The sequence below is a fragment of the Hypanus sabinus genome, chromosome 9, assembly GCF_030144855.1.
Source record: "Hypanus sabinus isolate sHypSab1 chromosome 9, sHypSab1.hap1, whole genome shotgun sequence".
Classification (NCBI taxonomy): domain Eukaryota; kingdom Metazoa; phylum Chordata; class Chondrichthyes; order Myliobatiformes; family Dasyatidae; genus Hypanus; species Hypanus sabinus.
The window spans coordinates 25,891,169-25,904,250 of NC_082714.1; the positions used below are offsets into that span (position 1 = coordinate 25,891,169).

A 13,082-nucleotide genomic window follows, 5' to 3' on the forward strand; every position below is an offset into this window, starting at 1 on the left:
AAGCTTTTTAATCCGGCCTGCAGAACTCGATGAAATTATATTAATAAACCTTGTTAACGTTTTTTCCCCGCAATTCTGGCATTTTCCCAGTAGATGATGCACTCTATACACATTGACCTTTGTTGAGGTGCAGCGTATTACTCCACATTTGCGCTTTACTCTTTGACCTCTCACCCCTTCTGTAAAGATGAGTGGAGCTAAGAAAAGAAAAGTGGATAGAGAATGTCGGGTGTTTAATAAGGAGTGGACAACTAAATATTTTTTTATCGAACACCGATCAACTGCTGTATGCCTGATATGCCAAGAGACTGTGGCGGTTTTTAAAGAATATAATATCAGCCGTCACTTTGCCACAAAACATGCCAACTATGCTAGCAACCAGTCAACGAAAGAACGGGAAGCTAATGCTCAGAGGTTGGCAGCTAATTTACAGGCTCAACAAAATTTTTTTCACCGTCAAACTGCCATTCATGAGTCAAGTACCAAGGCGAGTTTTATGCTGTCATTCAAATTAGCAAAGGCCAGCAAGCCTCTGTCTGAAGGCGAGTTTTTAAAAGAATGTATGGTGGAGACAGCAGGTGTATTGTGTCCGGAGAGCAAAGACAAATTTGAAAAAATCAGTTTATCACGCAGGACAGTGACTCGCCGTGTGGAACTGATAGATGAAGATATAACCAGCGACTTAAATAAAAAGGCAGAGTCGTTCACGTTATATTCATTAGCACTGGATGAAAGCAACGATGTAAAAGACACTGCTCAGCTCCTCATTTTTATCCGAGGAATTAACAATACTTCTGAAATAACAGAGGAGTTTTTGATAATGGAATCTCTGAAAGGAAAAACACAGGGAGAGGACTTGTATGACCGAGTGTCTGCTGTCATCGAAAATATGAAGCTCCCTTGGAGTAAACTTATCAACGTCACCACAGATGGATCTCCTAATTTGACGGGGAAAAATGTCGGCCTGCTGAGGAGAATACAGAATAAAGTGAAAGATGAAAATCCTGACCAGGATGTTATTTTCCTTCACTGCATCATCCACCAGGAATCTCTATGTAAATCGGCTGAATCATGTTGTGAATCCTGTCGTAAAACTTGTCAACTTTATACGTGCAAGGGGACTTCAGCACCGTCAGTTCATCACTTTCCTGGAGGAAACTGATGCGGATCACCAGGACCTACTTTATCACTCCCGTGTCCGCTGGTTAAGTTTGGGCAAAGTGTTTCAACAAGTATGGGAGCTCAAAGAGGAGATCGGTGCACTTTTGGAGTTACTGAGGAAGGCCGGCGAATTTCCTGAGCTGAGCAACAAGAGCTGGCTTTGTGACTTTGCGTTTGCTGTGGATATATTTTCACACATGAATGAACTGAACGTGAAGCTACAGGGGAAGGATCAGTTTGTGCATGACATGTACACAAACGTGAAAGCCTTTAAATCCAAGCTGGCTTTTTTCTCCAGGCAAATTTTGAATAAGTTATTCACTCATTTTCCCACACTAGCCACGCTGGAAGAGGCCGGCGCAAATGTGAAAAAATACAGCGAGTCACTGGATGCGCTGCACAGAGAATTCTGCCGTCGCTTTTCTGATTTTGAAAAAGTTGACAAGTCACTTCAGTTGGTGGCCTGTCCCCTGTCACAAGATCCTGAAACAGCACCAGAGGAGCTACAGCTGGAACTGATCGACCTTCAGTCTGACCCCGTCTTAAAAGAGAAGTTCAACTCTCTTAAACTGAATGACTTTTATGCTTCACTTGGTAAAGAGGTGTTTCCAAACCTCCGGAGGACGGCACAGAAGATGCTGGCATTGTTCGGCTCGACCTATTTGTGTGAACAGGCGTTCAGCGTCATGAACATCAACAAAGCCAGCCACAGATCCAAGTTAACTGACCAACACCTCAGATCCATCCTGAGAATCGCCACAACAAAACTAAATCCAGACTTTGATGCGCTGGCTAAAAAGGGAGACCAAACTGTTCCCACTGAAATTAAAAATAAGTTTCTTCGTTGTGTTATGTAAAAAATGCATTTGAAAATATTTTTTTCAATAAGCCTTACATGTTACGTCATTTCTGTTAAGTGATGGACATGAGTAGTGCACAGGTGCACGTACGTTCTCAAAATAAAAAATGCGCTCCAGATCAAATAACGCGCTCCACATACTGGCGCGCTGTCACTGTTCTGTCCTTGTGGTCGTTGTTGAGTTTTGGCACAGGGGACAATTGAATAAGAAGGAGCAGGACAAGTAGACCTGCATCTCCTACCGTTTTTGAAATAAAGACAGACAGGAGGAGAGTGATGATGATAATATCTTGAAGGATAACAGAATTTTCAGTGCTTTAAAATAATAACTGTTACTATTAAAAAAAGCTGTATTTTATTCATTTAATTTTCAGTGTTTTAAAAGTCATTTCAATAAATAGCTAAATACCATGGGACTTCAAAGACAGATATTTTGTTGTAATGCATTTGTTCATTTTCAATTGAAATTAAAGCACTTGTTTTCTACATATCCCATGATATTTTATTTTCTTTTACGAGGTGTATTACCAAAACACTCCGTCCATCTGCTCCTGGTCCGGCCCCCCTGTCAAATTTTAGAACCCTTTGTGGCCCACAAGTCAAAAAGTTTGCCCACCCCTGCACTAGAATGTGGCTAAGTACAGCTCAAGCACCATCTATAAAGTTGCTGATGATACAACAATTGTTGGCTGAATTTCAGATGGTAATGAGGATGTGTACAGGAGTGAGATAGATCAGCTGGTTGAATGGTGTTGCAGCACAACCTTGAACTCAATGAGAGTAAGACCAAGAATGTGATTGTGGACTACAGGAAGGGGAAGTTGGGGGAACACACACCAGTCCTCATTGCGGGTTCATCAGTGGAAAGAGCGAACAAAGAAGGCACCATGTCAGTTATATTTCATTAGGAGTTTGAGGAGATTTGGTATGTCACCAAAGGTCTCACAAATTTCTACAGATGTTTCATGAGAGCATCCCAAATAGTTGCATCACTGTCTGGTATGGAAAATGCACAGTATTGGAAAATGTTGCAGAAAATTGCAAACTTAGCCAGCTCCATCATGGGCACTAGCCTTCCCAGCATCAAGGACATCTTCAAAAGGTGGTGCCTCAAAAAGGCAGTTTCAGTCATTAAGGACCCCCATCACCCAGGTCATGCCACCATCAAGGAGGTGGTACAGGAGCCTGAAGACACACACTCAATGTTTTAGGAACAGCTTCTTCCTCTCTGCTATCAGATTTCTGAATTGAATATGAACCCTTATACACTAGCTCACTATTCTCTTTTGCACTACTTAATTTTCATTTTATACATATGTATTTCTTATTGTAATTTAGTTTTAAAAATTATGTATTGCAACGTACTGCTGCCACAAAACAATTTTCACAATATATACCAGTAATATTAAACTTGATTCTGATTCTGACGATGATTTCTGATAACTCATGTTTACTCTTTTGTATGATGAAGAATCCCTCATGATTGATAGAAAGAAACAATAGGATGGTAACCATCACTACTTTGCAACAATTGGTGCGAGACATGGGGATGAGCAACATAAACAGAAATAGGGTGATGATGGAGAATGGCAAAACTTAAGGAAGTTTACTGTATTACCTCATTTGACTGTAGATATACAGTAGAACCTGCCCTTGCAGGTTAGTTTGGCTCACCATTTCCTCAGAACTATTATTTCTTCCGACCCATTCCCTATTCCCAGGAGTCACCTGTGACAAACTGTATGAGGAGCAGTGGCCTGTAATTTTTCAGATTTGTGAAGAGGAGATCTGTAGCCAGCCCTCCAACCACCCACACTCCTGCTTCTCAGTGAAGGACAGATTGAAGTTTTTAATTAATGGTCCAGGTAGTTCCTCTTTCATGATAATTTTAATGACAACACAAACCCCTTCATAAAGTCAATACTAACTGTACCCTCTGCCAGACTTCGTCACTGGAATTACTTCAAGATTTTATTGTATCACTGTAAGGTAAATTTATTGTTCTTAGCTAGAGTGGTTCCAACGTAGATTTTTTTTAATTATTTGGTTCAACGTCTAGATGATGCCCAATGCTCCAGTAAAAATTGTTTGTCGCTATCAATTTCTTTATTATGTAATCAATGATACTGACATCCCTGAGGTTCCTTGTTAAAAGGTGACATAACAGTGGCCAGACCAGTGATTTCACAAGTACTCACTTCTCTGATGACGGACAGTGGTTGTTAAGACAAGAAGCATAATAAAATGGACTCTTTATTTCAAATCTACTTTCTTATCATTTTGCACTTTGTTTATCTATACTACACTTTCTCAGTAGCTGTTGCTCTTCATTCTGCATTCTGTTATTGTTTTTCCTTGTTCTATTTCAATAAACTGTGTAACACTTTGATCTGTATAAACAGTATGAAAGACAAGCTGTTCACTGTATCTCAGTACATGTGACAATAATAAACTCACTCCAGGGATTTTATGGTGAGGAAGATATTGCAGGAGTTGGCTTTCTTGACTTCTTTCACGTTGATTATACCTTGTCAGAGGATTAGGTCTTTCGCTATCCTAGTCATGAAGTCACCCAAATGGAGTTAATCAGAATCAGGTTTATTATCACTGACATATGCCATAAAATTTGCTCTTTTATGGCAGCAGTACAAAGCAAAATATAGATATTACCATATTTTTAAAAAAAAATAATAAGTAGTATAAATAAGGAATAGTGAGGTTGTGTTCATTCTGATGGCAGAGGGGAAGACGTCCCTAAAAAGTTGAGTGTGGGCCTTCAGGCTCCTGTATCTCTTTCTTGATGGTAGAAAAGGGAAGAAAGCATGTCCCAGATGGTGAGAGTTGTAAATGATAGATGCCACCTTCCTTAGCTGTTGTCTTAAATTGCTGCAGCGTCTGAGGCAATGGCACCTTCACAGTTTTTGAATAGGGAATTTCAGGGCTTTAATCCAGTGACCACAGACTAGCAAATCTCCACAGGTTTACCACAAAGAGGATTCTGACTGGCTGCATCACCGCTTGGCATGGAGTCTCCAATGCACAGCACCTTCTGAAGATGTCCTCGATGATAGTGAAAGTTGTGACCATGATGGGAATGGCTAAATCTACAACTCTCTTCAACCTCTTTCATCCTGGACATTCAAGACTCCATATCAGGTGGTGATGCAACTTGAAAATCTCTACAGATGTGAAGAGCACTTTGACTCAATTCTTTGGTCGCTGGGTCAAAGTTCTGAAACTCTCTATTCAAAAGCTGTGGAGTTGCCATTGCCCCATATTCTGCAGTAGTTCAAGACAAGTGCTCACATTAGCAAGTCTAGTAAGAGATAGCCAGTAAATACAGGCCTCTTCATCAACAATTACACCTTGTGAAAGAACATAAAATAAATCAATGGAGAAATTTAGAAATACAAACCTTTTAAAGTATTAGTTTTTTAACACCTGAATATGGGTCATTACTATGAAACGAACAGGTCACTGCAGCACTACATATTCTCTAACAGTCAGAAAGCAGACATCAGAATAAGCGACATCAGTTTTTTAAACTTTTTCGTACTATACAAATCAAAATAGTTCACAGCAACTTTTGAGATAGATTCAGCTGAAGACACACACGGGTGTGTTTGCAAGTGACTAAAAACAAAATCTCTCAGGAATGCACTAAAATGTTTTAAAATGTTATTCCATACGTCATTAGTCTGATAAAATGGAAGATATTAACAGATTGACAAGCACACAGAAATTGTTACTTATGTTCACCCAATAGTGCAAATCCTTCAAAAAGTAAGCTAGGAGTCAGTATTAAGCCAAGGGTAAGTGGAAATCCAATGGAATGGGACAGCAATGAAGGAAAAGTGATGAGGTGGAATGAGAAGAGTGATAAAAACTTCCAATACATATTCAAGTTCCAATCAAAATATTTTATGCTTAATTTAAGAGCAAGTGTGATAAAGGAGAATTAATGAAGACCAATGCCAGGGAGACTGTAATGGATAATAAGAAAATAGCAGACTTCTTTAAAATTAGCACTTTGTATCTGTTTTCACAGCAGAGGAAAAGGGCAAGATACCAGCAGTAAGAGCAAATTGAAAAATAAATCAAGTGAACAAACTTAAGGATTTAATATTAGTTGAAAATGCCAATGGAGAAATTATGCAACATCTAACTGCTACCACCCAAGGGTATGAAAGGAGGTGGCTGAAGAAACAGAAAATGCTTTGGACAATTTTCCAAAGGTTTAGGAATTGTGCTATACAATTGAAAAATAGAAATTTTCACCACTTATGAGGAAAAAGAGCTGCAGCCCTTGCAATTTAAAGTCAATATGTCAAATCTATTCACATGTTATCTGATGTTCCAGCAACTGACTTCTAGCTCATCTGTGATCATTAAAATACAGTGCAGACACAGAACAGCCCCTTATGTAAGAAAGAATGTGCTGCCTTTGGAAAGGGTCCAGAGGAGGTGCATGAACATGATCCCAGGACTGAAAGGGTTAATTTATGAGGAGCGTTTGATGGCTCTGGACTTGTACCAGATTGAGTTTACAAGATGAGAGGGGAGATCTCACTGAAACCTATCGAATATTGAAAGGCACAGATAGTGTACCTGGAGAGGATATTCCCTATACCAAGGGAGTCTAGAACCAGAGACCACAGTCTAGAACAGGAGGTTGTCCCTTTAGAACGGAGATGAGAAAGAATTTCTTCAGCTACAGGGTGGTGAATCTGTGGAATTTATTGCCACATACATCTGTGGAGGCCAAGTCACTGGGTATATTTAAAGCGAAGGTTAATAGGTTCTTGATTAGTAAGGGCGTCAAAGGTTACAGGAAGAAGGCAAGAGTATGGGTTTGAGTGGGATAATAAATCAGCTATGATGAAATAGTGGAGTAGATGGCCCAAATGGTCTAATTCCGTTTCTATATCTTATGGACTCCTCTCATCTTATTTCTTGCTTTCTCTTTCCCTACCTTATTCGATATCAGTGCTAAATCAGATTCTGTGTTTTTCTGATCTGCTGGGACACTTCCATAATCCAGGAATTCATGTACAAAATAAATCAAGTGAAGATGATGTAATGACACCCTTTATCAGAAAAGAAAATATTTTAGGACAGCGTAATGAATTTAAGGAATAAAGATTTATAGATGGAGTATTGGCATAGATGGGCCATGACTTAATTAATTTGACTTTGTTTTGAGCAGCTAAATGAGCTACACCAGTTTTCTATTCAAAACTGCAAATCAATTTTAAAATTGAGAAGAAAATGCTTTAATTATGACTTGGATAAAATATGAAAATTTAAATATTCGCAGAACACACCAATATAATCTTAATTTCTGATCTAACATACTGAGTTTCTATATGGTCAACTGGAAACAGTGAGTTCATTTTCTCTAATAGTTTGAACCACTTCATTATTCAGCATTGCTATTCCCCTGTCAATCAAATGATCATCACTGACAGCATGTGGTGAGTTATCTCATCCATGACAAGATGTCTTTAAGAAAAATATTGCAGCTGAATCATAATAAAATCAATGGGCAGGAAATAAGAGTGCTTTTGTGAAAGTAACCCTAGTTGAATCCTGACCTCCTCCAGTGGCCCTGCATGTAGATTGCAGATTCTCCATGTACACTCCAAATTCATGCAGATTAGTAGGTTAGTGAATGGTAGAATATAGGGGAGTTAATGATAAAGTGGGGAAATAACATAGTTAAGGCATAGTTTTAACTTGTTTTAGTTAACTCTGTGCATTTATCAAACTAATGATAGATAATATTGTTTCCAATTTTCAAAATTATTTACTTTATATTTATTTTTAATTATTGAAAAAATCTTTGCACCAGAGGCAAAGAAAAAATATTTAACGATCTTTCAGCTTTTCTTGTCATCAAAGTTTTTCAGGAACAGCGCAATGTGGTGCTGTCACTTGACTCATGAGGCAGAGTGAAATAGCATCCAAATCAACTGAATGCAGACGTAGGGAGACCATGGACGGTGATTTTGAGTGGGCAAACAAAGCCAGAAAAATCTGGCCTATTATCAGGCTGCTTGTGGGAGCTGGGAAAGTTCACAACATGCGAAGTGGCTGCCAGAGTAGGGCATCTCATTAACAACAGTACTTCCAAGTGTTTAAGTGCCTGGCCATGACATTAAAATATATTAAAACATTTTTCTTTTTTATTTTCATCAGTAATTTTATAGAGATTAGACTCAAAATACTGAATTCTCACCAGAAGAGTTAAACTTGAATAATCGTTCCATCTTCTAATCGACATTAACTGTGTCCAAAAGTTTGAGGTTAGTAACATCCACCAATGTTTAAACTTCACAACCTCAGAATAAATAAATAATTACTTCCTCCCACTTTTCAGGAGGAGGATTATTTCATTACTGCAGTGATATTAAGGATAATTCAGTCATGAATCACAAATAGCCTCATGTTTCAATTAATAAACAAAATAATTATTCAGGTGTCTAAAATCTTATTTTTCCCTAAATTAGTCTGCATCTATATTTGTATTTACATTTATACCTATATCCTGTGTCGACAGTTTTCTTCCTGCTCTTGGTAGTAGAAACATTTCAGTTCTACAGACTTTTAGTATAACCCTCTCCCCTTTAAAATCAATCAGCACCACTCCTGCATATGCAGTAAGGAGAAGACGGTCGGAGCAGGTATTAGTGGTCAAAAGATACACAACAAATTTAACTTCCTGTCCCCACTGATCATTACCACTCAATTTCCTCACAGAGTTGTGTGCAAGTAATTCCAGCCAAGAATATCCTAGTGCAATGGAAGTTCGTCTGCAGAGAAAAACTATTGTCATAAATAACAAATCAGATCGTTCTGGAAACACTCTGTAGAAGGAGAAATCTGATCAATGTTTCAGATGAAACAACTTTTGTCAGTTTCTGTTTTAATTCAGATTTTTGAAATATGTGGTGTTTAATTAGTAACTGTTGCTATTTTAACAGCCAAACAAGTCAAATTCATTTTTATCACAAATATATGAAGCAAAGTGTGTGTGTGTGCGCGGGGGGGAGGGGTGGTGGAGGAGGAAGAGAAGGAGGGGGGAATAATTTGCTGCTTTCAATGGACAGGCATCAATCCGGTCACCTATTGTAAGGATCATTTCTGAGGAAAAGCCAGTTACCTTAAGATCTGAATGGATGGAAGAACAGATAAAAAAGTGTACTGACACTGAGCATAATAAAGCATGAACCATTTCATCTGTAGTAATCATTACTGAGGCAAATTTAAATTGCTCTTTTGGATGAGATCATAAATCAACCAACAAGAAGATTTTAATACACAGTGTAGTTACTTAGATCCTGCTTTTATATTGCAGAAAGGAAGCCAATAGAGATGTACGGCTACCTTGTATTTACACTTCACCAGTGTAGCTCCTCTCCCTGATAACAGGGGAGAAAAGTAATCTCAATATTTTGTTCATCCACAAACACAAAGTTCAGACCATTTGTATGCACAAAGAATAGTGACTTGGCACTTAAAAAATATAACATAATGCAGAATTTATCTAGTGTATGTGATGCCACAATCCATGGAACTGCACAGCAGCCAAGAAGACCCAGTAAAAGAATATTCTATTTAGCCTTTTCTAAGCATGTTAGCTGTCAATGACATGCAAACAAACTCAAATCAGCTGCTGCAAGATGTTCTGATAAGGAAAGCTCTCAAGGCTCATTTAGATTTAAATGGTGCATCAGATTCACTTCAACTTTCAACATACTCAGGGCCTGCCAGCTGCAGAAACTGCTTGCTCAAACTTGAGATTTTTTGTGGGAGCCAACAGCTTGTGATATGACAGCTGGTGCCACTTGTACCAGTATTCAAGCCCGTAGGTGTCCTGGTGATGGGGTGGAGGGCTGTTCAGTCCAACTCTGACTGGCAGAATTTTAAGAAATTACCTCTTCCAGACAGTGGGCCAATGGAAATGTAAGAATTGGTAAATTGATCGGTCACTATCCAGAGTTTTCACTTGAGTATTCACTAACTTTAAAAAAATGTAATCTCCAGAAATGACTTAAAAAGCCAAAGGATTGCAGGACTCAGACAGAAAACATGGTATTATAATGATGTGCTGCTAATTGAGATGTCAAAGTAACATACAAGTCCATAAATTCACATAGGTTTCTGAGGCAAAAACTTTTAGAAAATGATGTAGTAGGATTTCTCTTTTAAAATCGGGCAAACTAAGCCTTTAATCTCAAGAAAGGAAGGTACAGGGTTCTCCTAATAACCTGAGGGGTTTTGACAGAGGTGGCATAAGGGAATGTTTCCACTTGTGGGGAAGTCAGCAACTAAGGGATATCATTATAAGACAATAACCAAGACAGACATTGGAGACTTCCGGAAAAGATCTTTTCCCAAAAAATAGAAAATTGCTTTATTTAATGTGTAGATGATGATATCTTGCTTTAAACCAAATTGGAAAAAGTACAAGTGAATTTTTACTCTACATGGAAGGTCTATCTGGGCACATGGTTGATGAGAAGAGGTTAAAGCACAGATGTTCAAACTAGAACTAGGGGACATTGCCTCAAGATTCAGGGGAGAAGATTTAGGACAGAGAACAGGAGAAACTGTTTCTCCCATAGAGTGGTGAGTCTGTAGAATTCTCTGCTCAGGGAAGCAGTTGAGGCTTCTTCACAAAACATATTTAAGATACAGTTAGATAGGTTTTTACATAGTAGGGAAATAAAGGGTTATGGGGAAAAGGCTAGTAGATGGAGCTGAGTTTACAGACAGATCAGCCATAATCTTATAGAATGGTGGGGCAGGCTCAGTTGGCCGGATGGCCTACTCCTCCTATTTCTAATGTTCTTATGTTATGTAAGAGGCTCTTCTTTATGTTACTGCGTATGTTAATCAAAATGGCTTCTTTGTTATGTTAAAAGTAAGAATGCTTCTTTGTTATGGTGAGAGAGTGCTTTCACTCACAGCTTGTTTGGGTTATAATTACTGATAACAAGAATTGTACTCATTTGTTAACCAATTGAGACAGATGTTATTCTTTCTTGTGAGTCTGTAAGCTGGTGTTGCGTGGACTTTTGGGAAGTTGGAGGGGAGATTGCGAGGAAGCAGGACATGCTGGATGTGCTCTGGTCGTCCACCGAGGTTGATCCCAGGCGGCGGGTTGAGAAGGTTGAAGAAGATTAATTAGTGGACCAAAGAATTCGATAGTTGAGCTCCAACAGTTGTGCATGAATTGACTGAACTCTGATAAGTTTTGGGTGCCTTTTCTTGCTTTTCTTTTCTTTCATATATATTGTATCACTATTAATTACCTAGTTCTAGTAAGGTTTATGAAGTGTAATTTGTAAAATGTACATTGTGTGATGATTGATGTTTGAGGCCATATCAGGTGGCATTGCACAGCAACCGACGCAACCCTGAGACAGGGTCTCCCCTTGATGCGTTCGAGCCAATATAGCTGAGCGTTACATGTTACATCTCCTGCAATTACACAGGAAAGCACAACATGAATGGAGTTGTTGTTGAAGGAGAAGGAAGAGTGAACAGGGAGTCAAAAGTGAAAAGTCCCTTTGGAATGTTAAAAGGGGCGGAGAAAATATGGCTAGTGATGTAATCTCATTGAAGGTAATGGGAGTTACAGATAATCATACTGGAAAACCTGTATACTTCTAAAACAGACATAACATGGCTGATTTTCCAATCTCCAATATCAGCAAATTTGTAGTTGGGGTGTGTCTGAGGCCCAAAGCTCTGGTTTGAGAACACTCTACATTTGGTGTTGTTACGCCTGTGCCCCCCTCCTTTTTGAGAATCGCAAGATCGCTATTAAGTCAGGTCAGGAGACCCAGGAAATGAGAGAGAGACGTTTTGAATGTCCTGGCCCCAGCGATACAAGCCTCGGAACAGGTCATTGTTTCTTGGAGACGGAATTGTGTATTGAATACTGTACTTCATGGAAGCCCTCAGGCAACGTGGGCTGGTTGGGGGATGGCATCATTCCACCCTGAGTGACATCTGAGACCCTGTGAATCAGGATAAAAGAGGGTCTGGGGAACAGCCCTTGAGACGCACCAGAAGAAACGCTTGAAATCCTGTAACAGCGTAATAGCAAAAGCCGGTGGAAAGCCATGTGCGTCCTTTTCCATTTGCCTTGGAATTGGTGGGCCTTGCCACAGAAGAACGGCTTTAGCTAACAACAAAGGATAAATCAGCCCCAACGACCCTCGAAGGATCGACATCATAAAAGGAATGGGCAAGTTTTAATCCGTCTCTCTCTCCAACCAAAAGCTGCAGCTTGAATGAACTTGAGTGACTTTTATATTTCCATTGGACAATACATTATCCCCTAGACAACGATAGAGCTATTTCTTATTGATTATTATTATACCCACGCTTTTAGATTTAGTATTGACGACGTATATTATATGTATGTTTGCATTGATATTATTTTTGTGTATTTTTATCAATAAATACCGTTAAAAATAGTGCCATCAGACTTCAACGGACCTCTCTATCTTTGCTGGTAAGTGACCCAGTTGTGGGGTACGTAACAGTGTCTAGGATCCACCAACATGGTAGACATTTACCACTCTGTCCGTCAAGAAAGTGCAGCCTCTGATGACAATAATTGCTGAAGATTCTAAAACTTACCACAAAACTGCACCTCTTGCAACAAAATGAAGAACATAGAAACAAGCATAGTCATTGACAACATTTTCCTGATATGTCAACCTAACAATATGCCCTTGACTCAATCATAAGTTTACATTACAAATGTCCTACAAAAGGTGCAAGATCTGTTGCATCCAAAAAAAACCAAAACACATTGGTATAAACCACTGCACACATTCCATGTCTTTGAGGAACTATTGTATCAAATACTTGTATTGCATGGAAGGGTAACTTTATTTCTCAGCAAGATATACACTTGAAATAATGAGGATCATTTCACAAACACAAAGCATTTTCAATCTCAAAAACATTTAATTTTGGCCCACCCTAATTTTAGCAAAAGCTGTTCATTTTGAAATACTAAAAGTATTCAGTAAGTCAGTAA

The 13,082-nt window shown here is 38.9% G+C and overlaps 1 protein-coding gene and 1 pseudogene across 3 annotated transcripts in view; one reads left to right on the forward strand and one right to left on the reverse strand.

The window, feature by feature from the left end:
• Window positions 1-13,082, reverse strand: part of snx29 (sorting nexin 29) — a 572,982-nt gene that overhangs the window by 245,884 nt on the left and 314,016 nt on the right. The window lies entirely within an intron of this gene.
• LOC132398958 (general transcription factor II-I repeat domain-containing protein 2-like) lies at window positions 188-6,109 on the forward strand (annotated as a pseudogene).